Raw genomic sequence first — 6,102 nt, 5'->3', positions numbered from 1 at the left:
GCTAGAGATATTGTTCGAGTTGGATGTACGTTTTTACACGAAAGAGCGTAATTGAAGTCAATTTGTCATGTATAGCTACAAAACACAGATCGCCGGGCGCTCCTTTTCATCGACAACCAGCGATTAATTGGATTTTAACACGAACAAAACTGAGCAGTACTTACAGACGAAAGTTCTTATGCCTTGATGAGGCATCACGTGTTGCTTGCCATTCAGACGAAACTCAAACAAGCAAAATTTTATTACTTTTCGTTCGCGATAAACTCTATGGCGAAATCCTTGCAAGCGTGCGGCAAGAGGAGGGAAACTTTGAAGTTCTGAAACGCTGCTATATCCAAATATATCCAGCTGGTTTTTTACTATCTTATGTAAAAGCTATCGATCTTCAACATCTGTAAAATTTAGAGCGGAGTAATGTGGAGTACTCGTAAAAGAAGCAGCGCATCACGGCTTGGTCATGATAAGCGGGACATACCTGCATTCGACACGACACCGCGGAAATACGTTTTTTGGGGCGCGATACAGTATTTTGCTGGTCAGCGGTACACCTTAACAAAACTACAAAATGCCTGCAACTTTTACATGATTTTCGTAGCGAGTCTTATCGACAGTCAAAAAGATACAAAACTTAGAGCGCACACTGTAAACTTAGCTTTTAAACTCCGCTCATTTGTTGGATAGTTCTCAGTTAATATTATATATTATGCCAAAGCCAAACTGAACTCGCACACGGTGTGAAATTGTTGTTGTTTCGTGAGAGTTCATGCTCGCAAGCGGCGAGCCAGTGGCAATTTACGTTACGATGTGCGCTAAGGCTAAGACTAGGCAGCTTTTGTGTTGCTGTAGCGGTGTTCTGAGGACATCAACTTCTCAAGTTTCTTGAATTGATGGGCTTGAACCGTATGAATCGGTATGTCAACGGCATTTCGATCAAATTCGTCGGGAAGACATGCTCGTGTTCGTCCACTTGTTCGATTGGGGGCACTCACGTAAGTAATCACGGTCATCCTGTCCTCACTCGGTATCACCGAATTATAGCCCAAGTTGGCCGAAATCGAAGCAGTGCTTCGTATAAATCTTGGACACGTTGGTGTAACAAGTGTAGGACTGAATCCCCAAAAGGGTTCAAAATCTGGCCTCAACTCGAGGAAGAATTCACCGAGGTATGTTTTCTCATAAAATACCCAATTTTAATTATACTGTACTTCAGGAAGCTTGAGGCTGGCGAAAATAAAATTTTAAATTTTCATGGTTATTATTGTTTCTTTGTTTCTTGTCATAATTTCGAATTGTTGCAGTTCTGTATTTTGCTTTTAGCGCCTCTAAAGTGTGAAAATTATTTTAAACTAGTTGCATAGCTGTTAGAATTTAGAAAAAAAAGCTATTTAGCTATTAAAAAAACCACAAGAAGTACATGACATCTGATTATCTTTAGATGGCAGAAGACATGGAATACAAAGCTGTTAAAAGGGTAATTAAAAATACATGCATATTAGACAACAAAATTACCATAAAATCTGGGTAATAACAACTTCCAGTTAAAACTCGATAAATGAATTTCATTTTTAGTTATAAATAGGCTATCCCCCTTTTATTCACACAACAATCTTCTGATTATAAGGCCACCCAGATAATTTCTGACCACATTACCTTAGAGCCTGAGACTCTATAACTTTGTAACATTAATATTTGTTTACATATTACTATTATCTGGATTTCCCAATAGAAAACTTCTTCTATTGTACATTTTTTTCTATTTTGGCTCAGCAAAAATCCTTTTAGATACTGTCCATGGATGATTTCCACAACATCAATGCTGTAAAAACACCAGCTGAGAGAACACTGACCAATGCTCTCCATATGGCAACTCCTCTCCTGAACATTCAGCCATCTGTTGATGGTGGGAAGAGGCAGGGGGCAGGAGCCCGGGAGAATAGGTTGTAGGAATCTGGGGAGAAATGCAAAATGCTAATTTTTGTCCTTCATTAAGGCTTCAAATACTTTCAAAAACAAGAACTGAAAATGTTACTTGACTTTCATTTAGTGTCTTTAGAGACTTCTAGGCCAACAGGCAAAGAAAAATTCACCCTTGGGCTCAAAATGAGGCTCAAAATGAAACCCTTTGACAGTGGCTATGTCATAGGTCATTCACTTGAAAGACGTGGGTAAGAGTAGCAAGGCTGAAAACGAAGGAAAAAAGGAAAAGGAAACGCCTAAGGACTGTGCAGCTAAATGACTAGGATGTGTTTTGAGTCTCTTAATTTACAGGGGACTAGAGCAGGATGAACAAGGGTGGGGGTCAAGAGATAGAGGTATGGGAAGTGGGAGGTTCTGACTCTGCTGTCCCTCCCCCCACTTGATGCAGTACCTTGTCCCTAAGTAAAAGGTAAAGTCTGCATAGAGCCAAGTGGCCCATCAGGCCAGGCTTATCTCAGTTTCTGTAGCATGAACCAACTAGGAGTATTTCTACTACCCCCTGGATAGGATGCTAGTCGATCACAGGGTTACCCCCAGCATTAAATTCACCAGTACCCATATGTACACCTTTGTGGAGAGAGGCACCGTGAGAGTAAAAGTGTCGTGCCCAAAAACACAACACAATGTCCTTGACCAGGGCTTGAACACGGACCACTCGATCCATTGCTGAGCGCACTAACCACAAGGCCACCGCACCTCCCACCTTGTCCCTTAGGCCTAACCTTAACCCTAAACCTAAAAAAAAGGAGTCTGTAGATTTCAGTCAAGTTTACCTCTTTTGTCACTTGTGTATTTGAGACAATTTCTAATTTCCTCGCTTTGCCATTCAGTTTACAGCACCAAAGCCTGCTTTTAAGTGATTCGCAACTACTGACGGAACTTGTTTTTGCAACTTACAACTTCAGACTTTGCACAAAATTTCTCACTGGAGAAAAGCAATGTTGTAGAACTTAAGTGATGAACTAAATGCAATAAATATTAATTTGTAAGAAATGTATCTGTTCTTTAATACATGCTTTTGTATCTAGTATCTGAGTTAGATGTAGCCAAGATATATTACCAATGGTTTGTAGACGACAGTAAGCCAATTCAGAGACACAGTGGCATAAACAAACCCACTTGTTAGCCAATTTATCACAGGAAAAAAAAAAAAAACATATAATAATATTATACATATATAATTTATTGCCATCAGGTGCTATAATGTCTTGTAATAAAGTGGTTACAAGTTAAGTAAGAATCTTACAGAAGGGAGGCGATCATAATTAATTTCATATTGATTCAAAGCACGTGATATGTACATGTATGATTACAATGTAAAAATTATTTTGTAGTGATTGAGCAAAGCTCATCTGAATTAAATTAAATGAAAGGAAAAACAACAACAGTCAATTATTTATGTAAGTTGATACAATGCACATGTAAGATAGGGAAATAGAAATCGAAAAGCTTCAAATGACTGAGTAAACAAAATAAACTAATGGGTTTCATTGACGAGTTGATTACTGCCTCTCTGAAATGTTGAATGTCTTTTCAGCATCAAAAGAAGTGAAACTTGACAACATCCCATAAGTGGAAGCGGTTTCGTGTAAACAAATACAGGTGTTTGGGCATTTTAAAATATTTAGTTACATGTGCATACATGTACAGGGAAACGGTCTTGAAAATTTCCATGTACTATCAACATTTAATCGATGGAAACAAAAAAGACCTCAAAAAAGGAAAAATTGTCAATGAACCGAAGATATAGAGTGGTCTTAAATGTTTTCAGTATTTCCAGCGTTCGCTGCGGCCAACAAATCACAATATTTTCGATTTCTACTCCCTTCGCAAACGCCACCATTATATAAATGTAGGCTTAAAAAATCTTTAATGATAGAGAAATATCTTGTGAATGAAATGAACAAATGTTTTATTCTTACAGCAAACGGCAGGTACAAGAAAATTATTTCACCCGTTCCAAAAGGCGCAGAAAGTCAGACAGGTGATAGAAACGCCAAAACGCCAGTGTTTAAAGACAAATTCTTATCAAAGTTTCTTTGACGCGTTGCGGAATATAATCTCAATGAACAAGCACCACATGTCGGCGAAAAGTGACTGTGAATAAAACGGTCCCGACTTACATATACCTTAACCATTTCGAGCAAATTACACTTTAAATCCAACCAGTCTTCAAAATCCTTGCAAAAGCTGCATACAGGACAAATTTTCTGCTTTGCTGGATACCCATCGTTGATTTTCACAATTCTGAGGCGAGGGCGGCTGAAGTAACACGATCCACGCTTCGTCCGCTGGAGCTGGCTCGAGTCAGCAAACTACACATTCCTCCACACAAAATGACTCCCCTGTACCGCTATTCTTTACGAACATTGCTTGAGTATTAAAAACCCATTTAAGGACGTCAAACTCACCAATAACGGGAAGTATCAAGGATATTTTCGACCTTAAAACGAAGCAAAATACCGACCTCAGAGACTGCTCGATCGAAGGACAGCACAGCCTGATGGTGATGACCACTGACCAGTTACTGTGACGTCAAAAAACGTATTTCCGCGGTGTCATTCGACACTGTCTTACTTCACTCAAATTGGGGTAGCCTACGACGAAGTTACTTAAGCATCATTACAACAGACATAAACGTATTGACTTTTAGGTCTAAAACATCAAAAAGGCTTTTGAAAATACACCACTGGTGGCTCAAAAATAAAGAAAGAAAATTTGATTTCCGGTTCGTCGAGAGGAGATTTTTGGTAGCCATTAATCTCGCCGGAAGCGCGGAAGGAGCGCTCGTGCCAGTCTTTCTCCACATCACACATTGGACCATGAGCGGACTGCCCGTTTCACCACCCGGCCTTTTTCCGCCCTGCGAAGAGCGAGCATTGTCGGTTCTCGTCTACAGTTTCTATGTTCTACGCATAGAACGCCCTGGACCATGACCCCCCTTTCGGCGACCAAAACGCTTGCATTCTATGACTCGGGCTTTCCTACGGAAGCCCGAGTAATAACAACGATATTACTTATAAGGACAAAAGAGAAATAACAGTAATAAATTAATACAACTAACAGATACAATACTGCTACTGTTACTAATACACTATTCGAACAAATGAGGAAAGTAATTATGAGCGAAAAAATATAGTGCCATGAGATACTAAGTTAAAGCTGTTCAAATGAAAACCTAAATATCATTCAATTGAATTGCCTGTTTAAGCAAAAGTTCAAAGGAGAGATCAGGGAATTATCATGACTGGAGTATTTTGTGCCACTTCTGTTGGAATGCGCTATGAGTTCCCGTAATAATTGAAACATGTTTTTCTATTTTTAAATTGGATCTAACCTGATTAACGTATTCTATTGAGGATGGTCGAACATTTTTGTACTTACAAGAGTAAATGTAAAATCTACCAAGTAGTGAACAATGACTGAATAAGAATGCACTTTTCTCTCCTTTGAGACCTAAACATTGGCATAAAGTTAAAACTTGTGAAGCTGGTATTAAAACAACAGAGACGAAAAATTGCTGAACGCTATTCCAAAAGGCTTCTGTGATCGGGCACTCTCACAAAAGATGAAGCAACGTTTCTTGTGCTGTTTGCCAAAAACAACAAAGATTTAATTCCGAAAACTTAATTTCAAATAGAAAAGAGTTTGTAGCTTTTCTCTTGTGAAGAAATTTGAACTGGAAGTTTCTTAATTTCGTACTCAATGTACATATCCTAGGTGGCATATAAATTGACTCTCAGTCCAAATTTTCCGCATCGACGAGTTCACAGTCTCTAATTCAATTCTCTTGGCTTTTTTCTGGGCGAGTACACTTTTTGGTGATGAGGAGTTTGCAAGCTGCTTGACCTGGTTTGTTGTACGAGTTTAACTTAAGCAGTACATTTTCTAGAATTTTCTCACCTGGCAATGTCAATTTCAGAGATCGCGTAGCACTCCTGATAGCCGAGGTTACTCCACACAATTCGAGGAACGAAACTGGAAAACAAAACTTATCTTTGAAACAACTGTAAGATATTATTCTTGAATCACTTGTCATCAGATCGTTAATTTTCATCACCCCCGCATTAGCCCAGTGTTTATAAAATATAGTCTTGTCTGCGATTCTGATCATCAAGTTATTCC

General features: G+C 38.9%; 1 long non-coding RNA gene across 1 annotated transcript; it reads right to left on the bottom strand.

Annotated features, from left to right (window-relative positions):
- Positions 1-1,557: 1,557 nt before the first annotated feature.
- LOC149110601 (uncharacterized) lies at positions 1,558-4,628 on the bottom strand. Its single transcript, XR_016208095.1, has 2 exons — positions 4,107-4,628; positions 1,558-1,948 (listed from the first exon to the last, which is right to left on the bottom strand). It is a non-coding gene; the product is annotated as an uncharacterized LOC149110601 (long non-coding RNA).
- Between the last annotated feature and the right edge of the window lie 1,474 nt (positions 4,629-6,102).

The sequence above is a fragment of the Orbicella faveolata genome, unplaced genomic scaffold, assembly GCF_042242905.1.
Source record: "Orbicella faveolata isolate gen_17 unplaced genomic scaffold, um_ofav_v1 contig_24, whole genome shotgun sequence".
Classification (NCBI taxonomy): domain Eukaryota; kingdom Metazoa; phylum Cnidaria; class Anthozoa; order Scleractinia; family Merulinidae; genus Orbicella; species Orbicella faveolata.
This window is presented reverse-complemented; position numbering and strand designations above follow the sequence as displayed.